At 43.9% G+C, this 24,409-nt stretch overlaps 1 protein-coding gene across 9 annotated transcripts in view; it reads left to right on the plus strand.

The window, feature by feature from the left end:
* Window positions 1-6,211: 6,211 nt before the first annotated feature.
* The window catches only part of Thrb (thyroid hormone receptor beta), a 351,830-nt gene continuing 333,632 nt past the window's right edge, over window positions 6,212-24,409 (plus strand). For 3 of the 9 annotated variants that reach the window (XM_055599080.1, XM_055599087.1, XM_055599079.1), the window contains exon 1: window positions 7,333-7,465. The gene's annotated coding sequence lies outside the window, so the exon portion shown is untranslated. Of the gene's footprint in view, window positions 6,284-6,514; window positions 6,579-6,784; window positions 6,878-6,932; window positions 7,083-7,165; window positions 7,219-7,332; window positions 7,466-24,409 lie in introns of those variants that run through there. The other 6 variants (XM_055599083.1, XM_055599084.1, XM_055599086.1 and 3 more) reach the window with 6 other exon arrangements.

The raw sequence follows: 24,409 nt of genomic DNA on the forward strand, positions 1-24,409 counted from the left end.
AGGCAAACTTAAAAATATATTTATTTATTTATTTATTTATTTATTTATTTATTTATTTATTTATTTATTTACAACTTGGTCTTGGGAAATCTAACTCAGGACACATTGGAAGATGATGCCCCAATGATAGCTGCCAAGAGAACATATTACCAATACTACAAAATATTTAGCTCCTCCAAACTGTCTTCTAAATAGCTAAAAATGAAGGTTTACTTTTAAAACATTTTGGAATTCTTACCTTACCGTGTCACTTACTATTTTGTTGATGTACTTTAGTTCATCAGAAACTTTTAATTTTTTTATTCTTTGTTAATTCAATACGTTCTCCCCCATTTCCCTCTCTCATTCCCGTCCTACTGCCTCTGAGCCCCCTCTTCATTCCAGTAAGTTCTCCTATCTTTTGTTTTGTTTTGTGACCCACTAAGTTTAATTGTAATTGCTTGTGTGAATATGGGTGTGGGCCATCATAGTGTATGTGTGTGTGTGTGTGTGTGTCTGTGTGTATCTGTCTGTCTCTGTTTCTGTGTATTTATGTCTGTGCGTGTTTGTGTGTCTCTCTGTGTGTCTCTCTCTCCCTGTGTCTGTGTGTGTCTGTGTGTATGTCTCTGTTTCTGTGTGTGTGTGTGTGTGTGTGTGTGTGTGTGTGTGTTTTCTGGAGTATGGCAGCTGATCAGTGGCTACCCTCGTGTTGCTAATCTGCTAACTGCTCCACAACAGTAGGGTAATGGCACACTCTTATCACCTTCATTTTCGCACAGGCCATTAGTATGTTGTTGGCTCACTGCAGCTGCAAACAGACCCTGTAATTAACGGCCACCTAAGGCAATAGTAGTTTTGAATTTTGACTGGAGCATGTTTGTAATGCTAGATACTATTCCAAATAGACTTCATCTGTTTTTGAATATTTTATTTATGACAACTGGAAGAATGAAATGAAATCAGCAGGTGTTATTTGAGCATCCTCTAGTTGCTCATAATTATTCTGGACCCTCAAGAAGTATCATTAATACAATTGTTATATGTAATCACCAATCATTTATGCAAGTCTTGTATATTAAGTAATGCATATTATTATATACAATTATTGTATACTATTTATACTTTGTTAATAGAATAACTCAGATTTGACATATGGCTAGCAATTCTACTGCTAAGTATGTGCCAAAGAGAATATGAGTTCAGGCATCCATATAATTATTTATGAACATAAACAGCTTATTTATTTGTAATAGCCCCAAGCTGGAAAACATCAAGAATTTATCAACCAGAAACTGAATATAGAAAGTGTGATCTTGTTATATGGTGGAATATGGAACAAAATTTTAATGTAGACTTTTAAAATCCACATATTAAGTGGATTTATCTAAGAATGTTACATTAAATGAAAGAAAGCAGATGTAAGAAGAACATATCTTTTCATTTTGTTTAAATGATGATGAAGGTCTGAAGAAACTCACCAGTGGGCACAGAAGCCCACAGTGGTCACCCCTATGCGGGGCCATGATTGTCAGAGAATGGAGAGATTTCTCCTTTTTCTGAGACTATTTTCTATGTTGTTCTGGCTGTTGGTTCCACAATGGCATAGAAATAAAAACGCCCAGTGAATTGAATACTAGGATTCATCTCTTTTACCATGTGTCCATTTCAGATCAATAAACTCATGGAATGTTTTTGGAGCCTAACCTTTTGCTTTCTCTAATCTGACTTGACACACCCAAGTCTGTTTACTTTCTCTGTTTGAGAAGAGGTGATTCACACTCCAGTGGAGGTTGGCCTGGTGGCGAGCATATTAAGGTAACAGTACATAGCACAAAAGCAATCAATATACTTTCATGTTTTGGTAACTTTACACAAAAGAAGATGATCGTTCAATCACTAGAACTGTTCAGCTGGGGAAGCCTGTCTCTCCCCATCATGGCGAGTGAAGGACCTGGTTCCTTCCAGCTACAGCTTACTAGTTACATCTTCTAGGTCCAGCTGGGAGACAAAGGGTGAGAATGTGAGTAGGTGATTCTCTAACTAGTAACATGTATGTTTCTATGTCTTGTGTTGGTTACTCTTCTAATTGTCACATGTCTAGGAGCTCGGGACATGTTTTAGGATTCCCACTTTCTGCCCCCCATTCTTGCCCATGACTCCCTCCTTTGTGTACAAACAGAAGGGCTGGCTCAGCATACATTCTGTGCCAGTGCCTTGGTCTGAGACTGAGCACATGAGTCTTGTGTCCCCATCTGGAAAGTGGATTGTGTGATACTGCTCTCCTGCAGATCCGGGACCCTTAAAAAGACCCGTGAGGCACTGAAGACCTGGAACACGCATATAATAAATACAAACTACTAACTACGCTACATCCTCCACGCTCTACACAGCAGCACACAGTATCTTCTGCACCTACAACATGCTCCTGGCTTCTGCCACCAAACAACACAACAAATGAAAAGGGTCTGTTCTACATGACTATCCTCCAACTCAAACAATCGCCATAAATGGTAGTTCACCTGCACCCCCTTGTAACAGCTTAACCTAGATGAGCTTGTTGACTGTGTACTTGGCCTCCCAGATGTGTGGGGAGAGTCCCAAGACCATCACCTGAATATATAGGCATCCAGGTGCTCTCTGCTGTTGTCGGCAACTCTGCTTTAACTGCCTCTTTGGGGAAGGGCTACAGTACATAGGCCAGGGAAGATAAGGCAGGGGCTCCCTCTGTGTGGCTATGGGAAATCTCTCATCCCTGCTGTGTAAAAACTCCCCAGGTGCTGCTTTCTGCAGAAGCACCCACACCTTTGTGAATAGCCCCTCACCTACGCTTTGTAAGGAAGCCCAATAAAATCATTAGTTCCCCAGAGTGAGTGTTGGTAGAATCATGATTCTGTTTGTTGTTGAGACCATAAAAGGAGGGTAGATTTGTATATGGTTGGGGTCACCACAACTCGAGGAGCTGTTATCACAGCATTAGGAAGGGTAAAAACCACTGGTAGAGGAACCCAGAGCTCTGGAGCTTATACTTAGTGACTGCTCTGCTGTCATTAAATGATTTCATCTTGAACTTGTGTTTTATGAGGGACATCTGATGGAATAAGGAGCCTTGTGCATGCACATAAGAAACAGAGAATGCGGTCCACAATTTTCACTGATCCTTTAAATGCAAAATATTGGTGTCCCATGAACACAGAATTCTGAGACTCACAATGTGTGGACTTGAGCAACATCCAGCTATGTATGAGGTAAGCATGTTCCACTGAGAACTGAGGAAGTAGGACACAGTCAACCCAAGAGGCAGGCTTTGAGCCTCATTAACAGCAACTAAAGATGCCTTTATGCATTTTCTCATTGGGGCTACTTCCCAAAATCCACTGATGGCCTGAAAATGAAGACACGGAAGAAAAGGGCCATCCAGGTCACTCTCACACAGCAGTATGGCAAAGGTCCAGTGTGGGCATGCAAAATGAGCACATATCAATAAGTGAAATAGAAAGTATTTTGTTCTACATTCCCACTGTTCCTCTATGACAAAACACATACACATATATGAGCTGCCAAAGATGGACTGTGCAGTATTGCATATGAGTTAAAACCTCTTTGAAATGCATTGCAAACTGACATGGAAAAATAGACGATTGTAAAGTCTGTGACAATAATTTAGAACCTTTGTTTTTCTTTACTTAAAATACTAAATAAACACATAAGAATGGCATGACAATTCCAAAGATAGAATGCAAAAGCAAAGACATAGCTTTTGTTTTGCTCCACCTTGACAAATTTTCCTGACTTGATTTTGTAGTGGGACTAGCAAATAATACACACAGCTCTGCCTTCTCATCGGCCTGACTTCCAGCAATGGTTCCATTCAGCTGCCTTCTGAAGCCAGTCTTACTGGACCCCTCCTCTTCTGGGCTCTTCTGGCTTCTTTGCCTTTATTTCACCTGGCAGTTTATAGTCAGTCTTCCCTTTTAGTCTTCCTTTTTTTTTTTTTTTTAATTTCTAGATCTGTGAAGTCAGTCAACCACTGGCTGCAGGTATTCAGAAAACCTGCCTGTGCACTGAGCATACACAGACCTTCTTTCCTTGATGTTAATCCTTTAATACAGTATAATACCTATTTGCATAGCATTTAATCTAGAGGTGAGTTACAGGTCAAAGAGGGTAAGTGTTGGTTACATGCAAACACTACACCATTTAACATATGTTTGGCTATTTACAGATCCAGACAGCTGTGGATGAATTCTGGAATGGCACCCCTGGTATGCTAAAAGATGACTCTCTGTCTTTCTCACAGGACTGCCATGCATCTGTTTTGAAACTGCCATCTTCCCTAAATGGCCTGTCATGAAGTTCTGGGGTAAACTTTACAATTTTAGCCACTTGTGATAGGCCAGGATGCCTGGTGCCTTCATATAGTGAACTTAAAGATTTAGACTGCAAGGCTAGGTCATGAGGAGCAGGCTCCTGAGATGGCTGTTGGGGTAATGAAATGATTTAATGTTCCTCCCCCTCAGTAAATCTGTCCACAACTTCATGAACCTTCAAGAACTCCCTCTGAGTGAATTCTTTGAGACGGCCTCCACTCCACACCTCTAATTCCCCATGGTAATTCCTTGCCATAATCACCAACTTTTATCTCTGCTCCATTCTAACTTCAGCTTTATTTCTCCAACTGGATTCTGATTCACAGGTTAGGCAAATAAGACATTCACATCAAGATAAAAATTGAAGCAGTGTTCACAAACGCAAGAATTAAGAGAAAATATTTTTAAAACCGACATGAACACAATAGCCATTCACAACGAACCACGTTTCACCATGTTAAATAAAGATGCATTCAAACTATGCCCAGAGCACTGTGACGCAAGCCCACTCCTGTTGGGCTCCGTGTTTCATACCCCTTCTTGCGGAGTAGTTCTACAGGAAGCAAACAGACGGATAGCTTCTTTGGCTGGAGTCATCGACATGAAATTCATAGATTGGTCAGGAGGTTGGCTCAGATGAACTGTGATCATGGGTTCTCAAAACAGAAGCAAGTCAACCAAGATGGGACCTCGGACCCAGGTTTATATTCTCCCTTCCATGACATGTTCCCTTCTGTAACAGACTCTGATGCCCGGCTGTTTCAATACCTGCTCAAATGGAATCCTACCAGATCTCTTGGAGTGTCCCTGTTATATAACATTGTTGCAGCCTGTCTATAGAGTAGTTGTGTCACGTGACTCGTTTACTACTTCATTGACTCTTATTTCAGAAATTTCCAGGCAAAATGAAATCACAAAGGCAAAGCCATCCAAACAAAGAAAAGGAACCTCTTTTTGTTTTTGCTGTTGTTATGGTTCATTTTCAGTATGTGTCTTTCTTAAGAAAGATTTAAGAAAAAATAGCTCCGAGTTATACGTGGAAGTAGTAAACGTCCTGGGGACTCCAGACTCCTCATGGCGTCTTGAATTCGCCTCCATTACCCTCATTACAGAGTTGTTCCCATGACTTGGCCCCCTAGAAGACCTGAGCCCAACTGTTTTCTGCCTGGTTTACCTGCGCCTGGCTTTTCCTCGCGGCCACCAGGGGGCTGTCTGGGTGGAACTGGGGCAGAGAAGCTACAGCTTTCCTTCAAACCAACCAAAACATCTCAGGGCAGCTTTGGAGCACAGCCCAGGAACTCGCCTGCAAAAACAACCTTCACTCTGGAGCCGGCAAGTTCTTCCTGAGGCTTCAGACGGGGCGAGGAATAAAACACAGATTTCTTGCGAAGAACTGGAAGGGCCACCGAGTCTATGCAGGCCACTGGGAAAGCAGCTTCCTCTCCTCAGTCCTGCTGAATGCCTTCTCCGCTAAGGCAGGGAAAGCTTGGGATTTGCCACCGTCATTAGTGTTGTGGCCAAGGGTGTCAGCCTCTCTCCCTTCTCCTTTCCTGCCCAAGAGACGCTGTTGGGGGGTGGCGGGGCACCCTTATCACCCGTGGGAAATCTAGAAAACTCTTTAAAATAATCTAGACATTATTCCCTCCGTTGAGATATCTGGGCTCAGTATACTGCACTGTGATACATGAGTATACCGATGAAGGACCTTTAAGGTATTTTAACACCCTTCGTAAGAACATTAATTGTATTCTGTCCTCAAAGTAGTTTTGTCGCAACTGTAACTTCCCACTGGCTGCGTGTCCTCTGAGTAGTCGGCATTTTTCCAATAAAACCTACCTCCCAGGAGCAGCTGGGAGACAGCCTTGGTCATTTGGAACAGAACCCAGGCGCCCGCTGTGTTTTCTCCCAACCTGAGTGCTTACGCTTCAGGACTTGAGGTATGGACATTTCAGAGCTGTGTGCTTGCAAGGATAGAACCCTTCCAGGGTAGAGATTATTTTTTTCTTCCGGTTTTATTTGTATATTTCCAGGACAGACACAAACTAATGAAGTGTCCCTTTAAACCCTATTTGTGGCACCAACCCGGCACATGCTTAATGCGTTGGGTGGAGGTGGAGGTGGGGCGGGCACAGCTTCTTTAGGGCAAGCAAGGTATTGTCCAGCGGTGTGGGGACTGCAGGGGGCAGAGCCCCGGGAGGATCCGGGTGCCCCGTGGTATGGCACGCGCCACAGGTAGTTTAGAGGAGGAAGGAGGAGCTGGTGACACCTCCGCGCCGGTCGGGCAGACCCACAGGGTTGTGCTCCTGGAGGTCCCCTCTATCTCTTGTCATCCGTTCCTCCCACCCCTCACTCCCGTCACACTCGTGCCTCTTCAACTACGTGAATGACAGCCCAACTCGAACTGCGCGCCTGCAGTTCGGAGGGTGGACGCGCGGCCAGCGGACCCGCAGCTATGTGACCCCAGGGAGGGCGGCGCACGAGGCGCCGGGACGGCGGGGTCGTGGCGGGGGCCGCCCGCACCTAGGCGGCAGGTGCGCAGGGGACCGCGCAGGGCACCCGAGCCGCCGGCTGCTCGGCCGTGACAGGGGGCACCGCCGGGAGGCCATTTCGTCGCTGCGCCTTTGGCGGAGCCGGGACGGCCCGAGCCCGCTGCGCGAATCGGACGGGCTGGAGGAGCGGAGGGGAAGAGCGGCCAGCGGTTCGCTCGCGGGCGTGCGGCCGGAGCCCCAGTCCCGAGTAAGGCTGCGCGCCGGGTCTCGGGGAGGCGGGGACTCGGGCCCTGCACCGCGCCGCCCGCGCAGGTCGCCGCGGGGAGGTCGCCAGCGTCCGGGGAGCCGCGCCGCGCCTCCAGGCGCCAGAGGACGGTTGACAGGTCAGGGGAGTCGAGCCCGCCCGGTTCCCGGCGTGGCACGGGACCCCGCGGCGGAGGGGGCGGAGCGGGGAGGAGACTGCGGCTCGGCCGAGCACGGCGCAGCCTCGGGCGGGCGGGCGGCCGGCGTGACGCGGCGGGATTAACTTTGCATGGCTAATGCGAACACCACGGCGGAGGCCACCGGCTGCTCGGCCGCAGCTCGCCCGCACGCCGCCTCGGGGCGCCACCGCCAGGCTCCAGCGCTCCGGTAACGTGGCGCGGCGGGGGCGCGGGGTGGGCGGGGGGCTACGGGGTCCTGCGGGCCGAGCGCGAGTGGCCCGAGGCGCGCGCGGTCCCCGCCGCGGGCCTCTGCGTCCGGTTCCTCTAGGGCTCGGGCACCCCGGGAGCAGGGAGCTGAAGCCCGAACCCAGCCAGGGGCAGGCTCCTTGTGAAATGGAGTTTGGCATCTTGGGCGCTGAACCCAGTGGAAGTTTCCGTGAGGAGGAAGTTGTAGGGCACGAAGGATCCGAGGAGGCTGACAGGCGCGGAGGTGGGCGGTTTAAAGGGACTGTGGGTCTTCTGTCCCCTTCCTCTTTGCTCCTGCCCCGGAACTCTAGGGTTTGGAAAGCAGAAAGCTCCCGAAGGTTAGCGTGCGCTGACCGGAGCCTGGAGATTGTGCCCCTCACCGCCTCCGCGGGCTCACTCCAGAGTCGTTCTTCTGCTTCGCTTCTCGCTTCTCTTGACGCAGCATCTTTTGGGGTCGCGACGGTTGGTGCTGATCCTGGTGGTGTCAGCTGTGCGCCCCACGATCGGGGAAGACGTCTTTGGAGAGTTTCTATTGCTAGGGTCAGTTGTCATTTTGGAGGAAGATTTCTTGTGACCACAGTGGGATTATTATGGAGCTAATTCTTAAAGCCTTCTGGTTTCTTTTTAAGAGGGAGGGAGCTGGGTGTGTGTATGTGAACTATTTTTGTTTTTGTTTTAATTAAAGGCTAAATGAATGATTTGCCCCAAATGGGAAAATTTTTAAAGTGAGTCACAAAAAGTAAGGAGTACCTGGGCAGCCAAGTTCAAGTTCCCATCCTGCCTTTTCCAAGCCCATGGAGAAATCAAAGGCTACCTTGAGTCAGAAAATAACATTGAATGAACTCCCCTTCTGCCAGTGTGGTTGGTCCGAGGTACTAGTGATCGGTTTTAAAGATCTGTTTGAAACTGAACGAACCAAGCATTTCTTGTTCAATGCATGAATAGGAGAACACAGCAGTTTTGTTAAGGATGAATGTATTAAGTACCATAGACCCGTTGGGCAGTTTCTTTATATGATTTGGCTCTGGTTTAGAGTGTTTATAGATATTGTAATGAAATATTGCCGCACTGTATTGGGAAGGAATAAAAATTTCTTTTTGGTTAAAAAAAGAAAAAAGAAATCTTCCATGATTCATTGTGAATATTCTGGATGACTGATCTCCCTAATTCACTTCTGCTTGTTATTCTCATTCTGAAAGAAGTCGTGCATTGGGAACCATTAATGAGAAAGGTGTTTGAGTGGGAAGTATTTTGAACAGAGTTAGTCTTTAGAGTGTTTTCATGCTTATTGGTTGTGCTTTAGTTGACCCTAGCAGAATTTCAGTAAAAGGTGCTTTGCTTGGGCCATTTTTATGTGAAGAGATTGGTGAAGAGCAATTTATTGCTTGCTCATATTAATAGATACTATTAGGATCCTATTTTTAAATGAATTCCAGAGGTTTATTATATACTGGAAATGGAAAATCTGCTTTGTGAGTAAAAGCAAATTATACTGAATATAGCTTCAGAATTATTCCTGTTTTTTAATGAAACAATTCATGTTACATTACAATGCGAAAGCATAATCTCATTGACATTGGGGTATTGCTATATAAAGTAACTGGCACAAAAAGAGGACTAGATACTCCACCTCTCCCCTTCCAGCTTCTTTGTGGCCAGCTCTGTGTAACAAGAGATGAGCTGCAGCTCCCCTGTGATCCAGCACCTCTGAGAGAGGGAGACTGGTTAAGCTCTCCCAGGAAGAGAAACCAGGGCCCTCTCCTTCCCCACCTATGTAGATGCTGGAAGGATGCTAGGGGCCCGGCCACCAGTGAGTGTCTGGGGTTCCTCTGTAATCAGCTCAACTTAATTCATGGACATCAGAGTAGAGGTGATTGGTTTCTTTGGCCTCTTCCTCTAGTGTGAGTTACATATCACCTTCTTAGGCAGCCTTTCCTTGACCACTTGAAGAAAGTTAGTCCTTCATTCTTACTCAAAGATCCCTCTGCTTTTTGTTCTGTTTTTTTTCCCCTCAGCAATGGCTATGATCAGAACTGTTCTTTTGATCTGATACGTGTCCATTTTCTGTTTGAAACTGAATTCTGAAAATTCTAGATGACAAGGCGGAGTCTAGAGGACAGTAGTGTTGACTGCTTCATTCACCCTTGTTCTCTCAGCATCTGGAAAAATACCTAGCACAGTAGGCACTGGGTAAATTTTAATTGGACAAATTGAAGATTGTGCCCAAACATTCTCTTCCCCCAAATGCCTGAGTTCTTCAACCATTGCCATATTGGATATGCCAAAATCTGATGAGGTATGAACACACACATACAGAGAGACACACACACACAGAGACACAGACATAAACACACACACACAAACGCACACACACACACACACACGCATGACTCAATCCTTGCATCTGTCTCACTGCATAAGACAATAGCTGTTCTGCCTTTCTATATAGTTAATTCTCCAAGTTCCTCCTGCACGCCTTTGCCATGCTGTGCAGAAATCCTCAAGAGTGCTTTTGCCTTGCGCATTCCCCTTGATTCCTGAATATACTGACTTTTAGTTATCAGAGTTTCAGCAGAACCTTACTCATTTCAGAGGCATTGTCAGGGCTGAGAGTGAAACTCCAGACCCTGGACATCACAGGTGAATGAGAGGACCTCTCACACTTTCAGGTCTTGGCAAGGCCTCCGAGGTGACCAACTGCTGACAGTGGTAGTGTGTAGGCTACAAAAATGGTGTCTGGCGAAGGAGAAATCAGGTTTTCTGGGTCTAACACAACCCAGAAAATATCTTGGTGATAGATTTTGAAATAACTCTCTCATTACTCTGTGCTGTTAGCCAACCAGCCTTTGCCTGTGGCACCCCTTTCATTTCATTTCATAAACAAATTCTGATCCAAGAGATTGTGAGGAATATTCAGCTCTCTGAATTTTTGAGTGACCAGAGTTTGGTGCCTAAATGGTATTCAAATTCATGGCAATTTTTGCCAGTTCAGAACACAAGGAAATTGCCATTGATAATCATGATAATTTTTTATAGAGAAACAAGTTTTAGAAATGTGTAATAATACATAGTAAATGTATTATTATCTGAGTAATAATACATAGTAAAAGCATGCTCTTTGTTTCTACATAATAAAAACTTGCTTCAAAACAAGGCTGAAAAGGTGGCTTAGCAGTTAAGAGAGTGCTTGCTGTTCTCAGAGAGGACCTGAGTTTAGTTGCCAGCACCCATGCTCCGCAACTCATAACTGCCTGTAACTCTATCTCTAGAGGATCTGAAGGCCTCTTCTGGACTCATTGGGCACCTGACTTGGATACACACACCCTCACACACACATATATGTATTGTGTAAATATATATAATTAAAATAACTCTTTAATTAGAAAACCCTACAAAATAATATTAGTATTGTTAATCGTTGGGGGAAGGGGAAGAGAAGATCAGTGTTCTGGGGAATTAGGAAGATAATTACACCAAAATCCAAAGGGCTTACTGCTGTAGCATATTTAATTTAATGCCAAGTTTTGGGGCAATCAGTTTAACAGAAAGAAATGGGGGTGGGGAGGTCTCTCTAGAATTGGTACTCAGGAGAATGGATCAGATGCCATTTCCAGGCTGTTACCATAGGGCCTGACAAAGTCACAGGGAATGAAATAGATCTCTGTATGTGGTCGTGCCTTTGACAAATTCTCAAGAGGAGAAAATTGCAGAGGGGTTAATGAGGAAAAGAATCCTAATTTACATTTCTCTGTGGGGCTCATCTCCAGTGGCCCAGTGGTCCAGGTGCTAGCATAAGCCTCAGTACTGGAGGAGAGCTCAGAAAATGAGAATAAATGGACAGCATGTTCACTGAGCTGACTGTCTCCAATGTCCAGTGTGTTGGCTTTTGTCTGAAGCAACTAGAGAGGATAGGGCAGCTGGGTATGTGACAATGACCCTAGAGCCCTAGACTTCCTGAGCAGGGACCCCTCATGCTTCTTGCTCTGATCTTTGTAGCTCTGTCTTTCAGGGTTGACAGGTTCCTTTTCTGTCCTACCTCCACATTGTGAGGAGAGCCTGTGTGTGGGTTTGCCCATCCCTGACACCAGGCACCTTGGCACGTGAGTACTGTTGTTGGAAGCAGATCGGTTGGAAGCAGTGCTTCTCCTTCCCTGCTGTGTCAGTTTGAGTGCCATCATTCAACATGGCCAAAAATGAATGTCTGGATTACATCAGGAGCCAGAGCATGTGAATGTTTCTGTGGTTAGGACTTGAGCTTGTGTCAAAGCTGGATAAGCAATGCCAGGCAAGTTAGCCTCTTGTTTGTTTGAAAGTCATTTTCATGTCTTCATTTGATTTCTCAGTCTGCAGAAATTTGTATATCTACCATTTACCTGGTTCTGTTACATGATTTGAAGTTCAGTCTGTAGCCAATGACAGGTGCATACATTAAGCCCCGTGATGCTGCAGTGTCCTCCACTGAGGAAATAGACATGCCTGTTGGAGTTTCTTCAAAGACCCGTTGGCTGCAGGTAGGGGTGGATGAAGTCACTTTATCTCCAAGAGCTGCTTGTGGTGTGGTGTGAACCCCTCCAGGATGCACCTACTGAAGCTAAGGGCTGAGTGTCCTCAGGCCAGTGAGTTTCTGACAGAGCACTCTCACTTTCCACATTAAGTTCTAGAACTTTCTAGTGTATTTTGGAACTTGAGCAGATACCACATCCAAAACAGAGTCACAATCACATGCTTCCATGCCCTTCTCTTAGAGATCTAGCCAGCTGACAGTCGGAGTAATGATTGGACCAGTGCTCATGTTCTTGGGAGTCTAGTGCCCCTAACCCAGGGGCCCCTGGAGACACTGTGTGCTGGCAGTTCTTGGTCAATGATAAGCCAATATCTGTGATGACCTCTGCTACTGTTTCTAAATTGAAAGTTCAGAGGGCCTGGATTTGAACCAAAAAGGGCTGACAAACCATGTCTAGGGAAACATCCTGTGGCCTTTTCATCACCACAGCCACACATCCTCACAAGGCACACCCCGGAATATGTGTCCAGTGGCCAAAGATGTTCATGACACATTAAATCTGCACAACATGTGTATCTAGTCTTAAAACACAGAGTAACCATAGTTGAAGCTCTGGCCAGAAAATATAACCTAGAATTGCTGCTAGGCAATGATTACCAAAAATTAAGTGATATTTATGGAGATGTTTTTCAAAAACCAAAAACCAAAGGGCAAATTCATGGTCCAGTGTGTGGTTGGAAGATGTTTCTAGTGTACATATCTGAGTTCCATTTAATCTTCTTCATCCCTAAATATTTTATTCTAGTTTTTATTTTTCTGGGTCCTTTTTAACAACAGTTGCTCACATGTTCATGTGTGTTTGTACATTCCTAATGGAATATTGCCACCTGATGGTGAGGCATGCCCAACATTTAGGGAAGATCAGACTAAAGTAAACTCAGTTACTTAGTAAAGTTCCTAGAGCCCAAAGAGGCCTTAAGGGAACCATTGCTCTCTTCTGTGGTGCAGAATTTAAGGAACTATCGGAGCCAGGAACAAGTCAGCAGAAGGCGAGGGTGGAGTGCAGGTAGGCAATTGGAGGTCTGCAGCATACATCTCTGTGATGATAGCAGCTGAGCGGCTAACCATAGTTTAGTACAGACATTTGGGAACCCGTGGAGCAGTCTGGTCCTTTGACATGTGTTGTGTCTATGTGCTCAGTACTGCCCTCTATCATTTATATGTTTTCTCAGGGCTCAGCAACATGGCTGGGCTCTGCAAAGAATGTGATGCTAACAACCATGTTATTCCAGACTCGTTTATCTTTTTCTCGTGTTTCTCTACTGTGCGCATCAATGTCTCACCAACTTGCGTGTCCAAGCGTACAGAACCTGTCTCTGTGGCAAGCATGTGTCATGTTCTTACATGCAGAGGCAGAGGCACTGCCTATGTCAGGGTATGACATGCTACCCATGCTGATGTCACAGGCATAGATCCTGCAATCTCTTTCAGTACTTTCTCTGATGTTTGGATGTGTTGGAGGAGCCTGACTTTTACTATTGGCTTGTTTGGGTCTTTGTCAATCGTGTCTTGGAAACCCTGAGCATAGCAACTTAATATAAAGTCTCAGAGTCTATTTTTATACTGGTATGTTGTAAGGATGTCCAAGGGTGAGGAGAGTATGTAGCTAGGCCTATGCCATCACCATCTTCTTTGAGTGATTGTGCATTACATGCATGCACGTGTATGAGGCAACAGATGGCCACTGTTCCTCATGAGAGAATGTGAAGCTGAGCTCTTGGTATTGCATTTTTAATAATCAAGCTCATTCATTTTAGTCTTGCTGCATTTTCTCATGAATGGGACATGTTTGTTTTTAATGAAAAAAAAAAAACCCAGCAGTTTGTCTGCAGTACTGATTAATATCACCATAGTATTTTACAATGATTTTAAAGTCCTGTTACTTAAAAAATATAATGATAGGAATGTACATCCTCTAGTGACTTGTTCTCTAATGTTCAAAGTAGTAATTTTCACAAGCCAGAGAATGGCCCATCTCTATTCTATTTCTATTTACCTTTACAGTCGGATCTAAGCCTTTCCACAATTTCTGATATCTTCCAGAATCTGCAGATCTTCACTAATGCTCTTATGACTGACATGGAGCCATATCAGGGAAAAGTAGAAGGCTGTACACTCTTGTCTGATTTTTTCCTTAAAAAAAAATGATCAAAGAAACTTAACATAGAATGCTGCTTAAAAAAATAAAGTATGGCCTTTGAGATTGATTTATTCTGTAGCTTAGACCTTTTATGGAATTCAACAAACACCTGTACCCCTGAGGCCTTGTAGGGTATGAAATCCCATTCATTTAGGTTGCTAATTTTGTTGTATACTCTGCAGATTCATAATTACAAGGTGAAGGTGTGATTAGACATGCATTCTATGTGTAATATTTGTTGTTATTTAAGAATATTTTGTCATATGGGCACACTGTCATGCATGCATGTAATTCCAGCATTTGGGATGCTGTAGCAAGAGAATCATAAGTTTGAGATCAACCTTGGCTGTGTTTGCCCAATCCCCCTAACCCCCCCAAAAAAAATATGAAGGTGACAGGAAGGAAGAGGGAGGAAGAAGGAGGAAGGGCAGAAAAGAGGGAACAAGAAAGGGATGCATGCTTAGATTTATCACAATTGAAGTTTCCTTAAAACAGAGCTTTAAAATATACTTTTCCCCTGGAGTCCATCCATCCATCCATCCATCCATCCATCCATCCATCCATCCCAAATGAACTGAGCATCTGCTAGGTACTAGGAGTGAGAGTAGGTGTTAAAACACCACAACAAGCATTTAAAAATCTTTGCTAAGGAAATGTGTAAAGCCTACTGGGACAGTGGACAGGAGGTGACAGTATAGTGCAGTGTGTCTCAATAGCAGGCGACATCACTAATTGGGGCCAGATAAATCTTTGTTGGGAGACTGTCCTGTACACTGTAGGTGTGTCAACATGATTGCCTTCTACACACTAGTGCAAGTGGTGCCAGTTGTAACTGCTAGAAATGTTTCCAGAGTTTGTACAGTGGGCAGTAACGCAGCTGAAATAGGACCGCTGGCAGAGAAATGAGGAGCCAGGACTGGGTGGTGGAAGTATGGGGGGTTTTGGACCACTGGTACAGAGCTGCGGAGGAGCAAGGGCTGGGGATGGGAGAATGGGGATTTGTGGCCCGGCTTAACTTGGCTTCACGGAATATTAGCTTCTGCCTCTGAAATATGTAAAGATTTAGTAAATAGTGTAAGGCTTGGCCTTTATCCAGGTTCTGTCACATATTAGGTATTCATCGTAACATAGCACTGACACTGGATAGGCACTTACCGTATCGATAAGTCCTGCGATGCAATCAGCACAGTGTACAATGGGAATGTGTAGCTAGGAGTGGAGAGGGATCTGCGCAGAAAGAACAGGAAATAACATGGGGTGTGGGGACGGTGCAAAGCATTCAGAAGCCTGTAAGGATTCTGGTGCATGCGATGGACAGCTAGGGAGGCTGCTGGCCAGGCAAACTTCATGTACAGGGTATTCTCCTGGCCAAGAAGGAAGACCGACTGAGCTGAGGCTGTTGCCTGTTGCCCATGTCTTTGGAAACAGGCTTAAGTTTCTTCAACATGTGAAAAATTTCTTATCTTAATTCTGATCATATTTTTAGCAGGCTGATTTTATATTTGATGGAATTTCAAGTTTAATTTGAAAACAGATTACATGTTAGATTCTCTTCAAGATGTTTTCAAATGAAGCTTCAAAACTGTCTTTCATCTTCTTCGCAGTTTGTGTGATGCTGAAGGACATTGTCCCTGTGTTTCCTGTGTCTGATAGAAACACAGTTGTTCTTTTATGACCAGAGTGAAATAATGCTTCTGTTGCATTGAGACATTACTTAGTAATGAGTATTGATATTCTATCAGGGACTTGATTTCTTTAATCAAAATTATAAATGGATGGTGAAAATGAATGAATGAGGATGGCATTATAGAAATACCACCTAATTACAAATAAAGGTAGTTTTAATAAATACCTTGATTTTATCAGAGCTTGAATTTCCTAGTCATAATGATAATTACAGGTGAATTAGATCACCTCATTTATCTTTAGCCCAAGAGTTGGCAAGAATTTTTCTAATGGTCCATATAGTGAGTATTATCCATTTTTAAAACATACAGGTTCTATTGAAGCTTCATAGGTCTACAACTATGGAGAGAAAACAGTCATAGATAATATGTAAGCAGATAGGCATACCTCATACCAATAAAACTTTATTTTGGAAAACTGTGATGGCTTGAAAGCTCTGGTAGCAATCACTGCAGTTGTCTGAAAGAGGTGTGAGATGAGTCACATGTAATTTTTTTTTTGTCTAATAATCACATTAATTGATAAAAGCAACCAGAGAATTTAATTTCAATCAGTATTTTATTTTATTCATTATACTGTAAACATTGACATGTGTACAGTATGGAAATGTTAGTAATGTATTTTAATTTTTAGTATCTTTTAAATGGCATAAGTATGTTAGAAGAAATGTCAGGAAGCAGAAAGCTGGAGCTGACTCTTGGTATATTGACAGCTGTTGAATTAGCTACCTGAAGCAAGGCTTTAAGGCTGTTAAAATGGTGTATTACATAAATTTGATTTATAAAATGTTAATTCTCCTACGATTATGGTATTTCTTACTAAAATAAGTCATCTCTTTCTTAGTTATAAAAATATATTTATTTATTTTTGTCCCAATAATAACGTCCTTTGTCAGATATTCATCCAGGTCTTTAAAAATAGCTCCATGAAGGAACTGTAAGAGGTGTGAATGATAAACACAAGGCAAGGACAAAGAAAAAGAACTCCCTTCAGTTATAACTTTATATATTTTACCTTCATAAAACCTTATTACTTCTTATTAAAATGTTTTATTCTAAGGAAGAAGTGAGGAGGACTGAGAGTGTTGCTCAAGGGTGTAGGGCCCGCCCAACAGATACAAGACTTTGGGTTCAGTTGTCAGCAAGAGAGAGAAAGAAGGGAGCAGACGTGGCAACTAATCCATGAGGGACAGGACCGTGCTGGAGCTATGTAAGGAGTGGTGATGGGATATGCTGCATTTTCCTGGGTTGGTTCAGCGATCGTGTCTAGGAGTCTTTCTCTGCAAACTGTTACTGATGGTCTGAAAGTGGCCGTTCCCAGTGGGAAGCCGTGGATCCAGGTAGTGTCAGCTACAGATGCAGCTGACTCTTGCTATTTCAATGTGCAGAAGTGCATCTCTTGCTGTCCTTTGGGAACCCCACAGGCGGGCTCCAATGATATCCTGTCATAGAGTGGGGTGGGAGGGTGGGAGGGTGGGAGCCACTTCTCTTACTGGCATTGTATATAGTGGAGGGATGGAAGATCCTTTGTCTCAGATCAGTTGTGAGCTTGACACTGGAGAGATCAGGCCCTCCCACAGGGAGAGTGGACATCTGTACCAGTCCCAAGACAGCCAGTGGAATGCCTAGCCTTGCCACCTTTCAGCCATGACACTTCTGGCCAGTTACTGTCTTTGAGCTTCCATAACAATAATAGAGTACAATGGCATGATATTGCTATAATTTGCAAATTCCAGAACTCCTTAAAAGGTTATGAAAACAAAGGCCTCAAAATAATCCCCGCAAAGGAGAATGTCAGTGTGATGCTCTGTGGTGGATGAGTTCAGTAGAGGCTTCCCCTACATCCTGAGTGTGATAGGGAGAGGAGCCCAGAAACTCCAGGCAGATCAAAAGCCACAGATGTTAAAATCCCTTGTAAGAGAAGGTGTGATAAGGCTAGCGGTGTCACTCACCAATAGGTTAAATATATGGCTAACGTGTACCTTAGAGACTTGAGTTCAACTTCCACCACCAGAAGAGAAAAGCTAAACAGAAATAAAAGAGAAATGAGTTCAGTGTACACACACACACACACACACACACACACACACACATACACACACACACACATGCAAGGTCTGAGCACTTGTGCAGCTCGCCTAACACAGTGGAGGCCCTAGCTTTGGTCCTCAACTTGAAAATAAAGAAGAAAGAGTATGTACAGAATCAAGCTGAAATTCTTTCTGTTTGTGTCCTACAAGCACATGTCACTTCTGAGTGTCCCCAGGAACACTGCCTGTTTAGGTCACTTAATGTTGTTTACTCCTTTGATGCTCAGTGTCTAGAGCTCCTGTTGGTCAACGAGGTTCTTCTTCATTCGATTTGAAGTTGTAAGAGGGCAGGCCCCACTGTGAAACCAGTCTAGCGCTGTCCTGGTGAAGGCACACCCAGCAGCCAGGTGCTGAGTAATGTTTTGCTGGTATTTTGGCCAACCACACGTGGGCTGTTTTCATATAATTAGGATGAATCTAATTTTAAAATGAACACTCCAGCGTCCTCAGATGACCCAGCATATACGCTTACAAGGCCTGCTGGCCCGCATTATGAATAAGGGAATAGGCTGGCCTGCAGACAAGCTTGGCTGTTCTTTTCTCTTAGAAAAAGAAAAAGAAGAAAAGAAAAGATTCAATCCCAACAGACCTGAGATAGAATGCCACTCTCCTCATAGGGTTGGAGAGAACTCAGAGTCCCAAACAGGAATTCTCCATAAAGGCGATATATAACAGACTTTGTACTCTGCTGAGCTATGAGCAGAGGCTCTGATGGTGGCCTCTGTTCACAAGGCCCAAGCTAGGTAGCCATGGTCTCAGCTTATGACTTGCAAGGACTTGAGGTAACAGGCTCCTGCTGGGCTAACATTCTGAGACAGTTTTAGACAACCTTGACACATACATACATACATACATACATACATACATACATACGTACGTACATACGTACATACGTACATACGTACATACGTACATACGTACATACGTACGTACATAGATATACACACACACACATGCATGAGACAGAGACAGCAAACACACACACACATACACACACACACACAGAGAGAGAGAGAGAGAGAGAGAGAGACAGAGACAGACAGACCCCATAAGGAACATTTTGGCTACAGTGGTTGTAGCAGTTTTGCCAGTTCCTAGCTTTTATTGTGTCCTTTTCCCCTTAAGGTGTTTAGTGGTTCAGAATTCCCACTACAAGGAAGATGGATAATTAGGCATCACCCTGGGGATCTTACAATTCATGTTTTTCACTGCTTCCCAATGTTTAAAATAGCAGGATTTTTTTTTTTTTCTGTTCTAGGGTTTTAATGCCCGCTGCTCATTCACTGAGGCCTCTGGGATTTGTGGTGTTACAAAAGCCCTTGCTCCTCACCCTGGCCTCACCCTGTCTATAGTCAGATCTGCCCCTTCTCTGAGCCATGTCCTGTTACTTATTAGAACTCTTGTAGCCTTGTAGCGATGTGACCAGAGGGGCTGCAGTAACGAGGGGATTATGCCATTGCTTCTGCCTCCTATGATCCTTGCTTTTCTTCATCAAAAGATGTGGTTTTGCTTATTATCTCTATGGGAGGGAATGGAATGCGCCTGAAGTTGTGTTTCTGAAGGTCTGGAAGCAGTGGGGCCAGCTGCAAGGCCGTTCTTGGTCTTCACTCAGGCCTCCTAAGGGGGTTCTGTGGGTGCCTCACACCCTCTGACTGCAGTACTGTCTGCCCCATGCTGCTCCCGGCCCAGGCCTCTAAGACTTGCCTGGGGAGTGGCTTCACGTACAAAGTACACTAGTAGGACAGCAGGGCCTGTGAGCCAGGGACAGGGGAGAGACAGCAGTTTCCGAGGGATGGCAACCAGTGTCTTTGTGCCTACACTGGTGCCCCAGCTGACAGAAAAAGGAAGACTCGGATATCAACTCCAGAGGCAGTTAAGGTTAGTCTCTGACATATTGGGACTGCCGCTTCAGCAGACCAGAGCAAATCTCACCTCTGGGCAAAGGACAGCAGTCAGGAGACAAGGTGACTGGGACACAGCAGTAGTGACCACCTTTTAGCCATTCCTCATTGGCTTCTTACTTTGCAGAGCAGCCCAGACCCTCTCCCCAAGGCTTGCTGGCCTCCCCTGGGCTTTGGCTTGGCCCTCAGCTGACCCCATCAGCAGGTATTTCCCCAGTATTAAAATGGATCCATTGAAGCAGAGGCAAGCCTAGCCTTCCTCAGCCCTGCCATGTCTCTTCTACTGTAGGAGAGAATGCAGAGCTGGGGAATGCATATTTTTTTCTCTCTCTCTCTCACTTCTGGCAAAGTGTGATAATCTCTGTGCTGACATTATGAAGCAGGGAATTGTTTGGTATGTGGACAGCCCTGTGCATTGTGGGATGTTTAGCCACACCCTTGCCCTCTTATCAGTGGGTACCATTAGTGTTGATGCACACCCCAAAGTGTGCTTAAGACATGGCCAAGTGTCTCCCAGGGCCTAAACCACTGCCTTAAACTTTAGTTTAAAGCCTCCCCTTCCCCAGTCTTCTCACCAGGTTCAAGTCCATAGTTTGTCAGACCCTGGTTCTCGCAGGTGGGAGGAGACAACACAGAGTCTGGGAAACTGGGACACTACATCCCACAGTTGATTTTGATGCAACCCTTGCCCTATATGCCCAGTTGCCTTCAAGTGAGTCTGTACCACGACCCAAGCATTCTCTGTCTCTTCTTCAGTTCTCCTTTCTCCCTATCTGCACTGTGGACTGAGGCAATTTGAAGAATGTGGCTTTCTGTATCTGCCTCCTTTACAAAGGCTCCATTTCACAGAGCAAACACTGACAGGGCGAACGAATCAGCAAACTGATTCTATATGAGGATGTCGAGCCAGCACTGCAGTTATGTTCATTCACTGGCATTTTGCAGTCAAGCCTTTGCCTAACACCACATCTGTGCCAGCTGCACATTTGGGTATCATGGTGGGCAGCACAATCCTCATCCCTCCAGATGCACCCACAAAACATCCATGCAACCCACTCAAAACTATGTTTTTGTTTAATCAGCTTGGACATACCCCAAGTTCTGGAAGCTGAAACTTCAGACACCCAATATCATCCCAGGAAGATCTACAGTTCTTGCTCAGCATTTCCTCCATTGGGAACTCTAACCACATAGAGCATAGAATTCTGAAGTCATGTTTCAAAGGACCACCACCTGCCACATGCATACAAAGTCAGAATGTGCTATTCCTTGACAGGAGTGTTTCAAGGTTAACAAGGTCCCTAATTGGAACAAATTGAGTGTCTCACCCTCTGCTGTGCTGGCTTTTTGAGACCTGCTTTGCTTTGCCTTGTCCACCACATCCACAATGTAAGGAAAATGTAAGGAGTGACTTTGGAGCCCTCAGAAGCAGGTGGCTTTGCAGTGTAGGTTATGGCTGAAGGAAATGGAGTGAAAATCATGGAAGAGAGAATTATGAAGTGCGGGTGACTGCAGATGCCCCACGGAAGGACTTGGGTCTCTTTGTTGCTGTGTCTTGTAGCTCCAGGGAATGCATTAAGCACCCTGAGCTTTTGGTCTTCCTTTGGCAGCATTATCTGTATGGTGTTGGTATGTTGTTTGGCCTGCTTCTGTGCATCATGGTCTCCTAAACTGGATGCGACAGTCAGTCCTCAGATGCTGTTTTCACAGTAACCACACCGGCACTACTCTGAGGTGCTCAGAAATGCAGCCTGGGGCTTAAGATCCAAACCTTCCGAGGCGGAATCTATAAAATCCTCAGTGGCTCCATATGTACATGGCAATTTAATCTTAATTAATTAAAGAACACAGAAGTGAGTGTTGTCCTTGAGGGGGATAGAAGAGAACTCTGTTGAGTACGGACTGCTCCCTGACAACTCATGAGTGGGCCGTGAGTCTACATTGTGAGTCAAAATAGAATAAATTTAAAATAAAATAGAATAAAACTAGAATAGGAAATATCAGAGCATTAGGTGCTTTAAATATTTGTTTCATTAAAAATGTGAACATATACACACACATATATATGTATACACATACATATACACATACACATAGGTAAGACATACATATGAACACATGCACATGGATACTCTTCAGTATGTGTGTCTCAGATTAATGCTACGAAGATCATAAGACCCTGTGTATCTCTAAACACACTGGCTTCATATTCTACCTGAGATAATTGCATTCTCCAGTTTGCCTTCTTTAGTGAGATGTCTAAATAGGAAATAAAAGTATGAAAAATTGTTTCCATTACAAAGCAGTAATAATAAGCATTTTAACTTCTTCCTCAATTTTAGGAAAACAATTCTCTGTCAGAGAATATCCCCAAACCCCAAAGATGATTTTACAGTAAAGCTCATCTTCAACTGAATAATAACTGCAGGCTGACTGGTAAAGGCTCATGGTGACTTTGAACCCTAGAGAGGTCTCCAGTTTGCAGGAGGGTCAGGGTGTCCCTAAATGCTGCTACAGTTTTAATATTTTGAGATACAAAATGTCACAAATGTGCAAGAAGTTTGAGACTTTTGTCATTTTCATTTCTTCACTGTTCATTTATCATGGCAGATTATGAATGGGAATATAATGATGGGATAACGTAAATTTGTTAAAGTTTTAGAAAGTGTAAAATTGAAATGCAATCGATAATTTTAAATGGGCACAGAAGGCATTCAGATAGACTTTCCGACTTGTTCCTTTGGGAGTCTGTGGCAGAGCACTGTCCCAGGCAGGGCAAGCCTGGAGCATGGCGAGCCAGGTTCCATCACACGTGGAAGGAGGGAATCCAGGGGCTGAGGCCCAGGCACTTGGCTGAGAAGGGTGCTAATGCCAATCTGAGATACAGTTCCCAGGAAGTGCTGTCAATCTCAAGACAGAGGCTATGCCAGCCATGATGTGTCTTTCAAGGGACAGAGCCCCCTCCCCGTGCTCTAACTTACAGTATCTGAGTCAAGGGACTGGTTGACCCTGACCTGGGACTTTCTTAGAAAGTGTTCAAGCACTTCTTCGGAAAGGCACAAAAGAGTCTGTGAAACGTGATTTGAAATATGCCTGTAAGGAACTGGGAATCCTTCTTAATTCTCATGTTGAATATTTACTTAGGTACTTTTACTCATCTTAAATAAGCTAACTTGTAGTAAATGATACATAAAATTTTAACTTGTGAAATTTGTAAAATTCTTCTTTTTTGTCTTTTTTGGGACAGTCTCACTATGTAGCCTTGGTTGGCCCACTACTCACCATGTTGACCATTCTGGATTTGAACAATTCTTCTGTCTTAAGTATGAATCACCATGCCTGGTCCAAATTCATAAAAGTCTAATACATATTTTGTGTGTGTGTGTTAATACTTTGTAAATCAATATGCAAAAGGGAATTGGACATGTTATAAATTATAACACTTTTAACATCTTACAATTCTTTATTTCTAAATAAAATAAGTATAGTCCTCATAATATTTTGATAGATTTTCAATTTGAATGACATCAATGTGTAACTATTTGCAATTGTCATTAAGTTTCTTAGGCATTTCTTTTTTCAAGTTAAAAAAAAAACTTCTCTAACTTGAAAAAAAATCCTGACTTCCTGTTTTGGGGCCTGTCTTTGATGTGTGATGGTTATAATTAGATAGAATAGGAATATTACCCTCAAGACTAGTGAGAACATGAGGTCTATGTGAAACAGAATATTGTGTTTTCTGAATAGCGGTGGTGGAGAACCATGTCTGAGTATGGGGATGTCTATGATTTATCACAGTTGACGTCCTTTTAACTAAAAAGTACAGTGTATTGTAGTAAGTCATTCTTTTCCTACGGTGTGTTGGCCAGCCTTCAGAGGATTCTCGGGGTGCGAGAAGAGCAGTGTTTTAACATGTGTGGATCTGATTATACTTCCATGTGCTTGGATCAGCGTGGCCCACCAGTCAGTGTTTGAACTTGGCCCTATAGTGGTAGTTCCACAGTGTTTGAGGTTTACACTTTGACCCTGTGCCTATATTTCCAAGGTTTGCTGTGATATTTATCTCACCCACCAAAAATTTACCCATTACTTGTTGAAAGAATTGTGTATTTGATTAGTGATTATTTTTGCTTTATTCCCCCTTGTCCTGTTTTGTAAAAACAAACAAAAGCAGTAACCATTCAACTAAAAGTTCTAGTAGTTTACAAAGCCTAAAATAGTTAAGTAATCCTGTCCTAGCTCCAAGGCCTTTGATAGCTGAAGGGCTTATATATTTCAGAAGCGTAACACTAAATCTCTTGACATATCTGTGTAGAGCACTGTGATTGATTAATAATGTCGCTACAGTTGAACAGCAAAGGTGATGCTGGGCTAGTGTTTTCTGTTTTCTCACCCTCCATACCTAAGAAAGACTAAAAGATGCCAAACCCCTAAACTGAAGGTGGAATTCTTACAATTTCTTTTGATTTCCCGAGACTGGTATAAGTGATCATGAATAATATTAAAAGTTGAAATGTCAAAGTAGT

Source organism: Psammomys obesus, unplaced genomic scaffold (genome assembly GCF_907164565.1).
Source record: "Psammomys obesus unplaced genomic scaffold, mPsaObe1.curated_primary_1811, whole genome shotgun sequence".
Taxonomy (NCBI): Eukaryota; Metazoa; Chordata; class Mammalia; order Rodentia; family Muridae; genus Psammomys; species Psammomys obesus.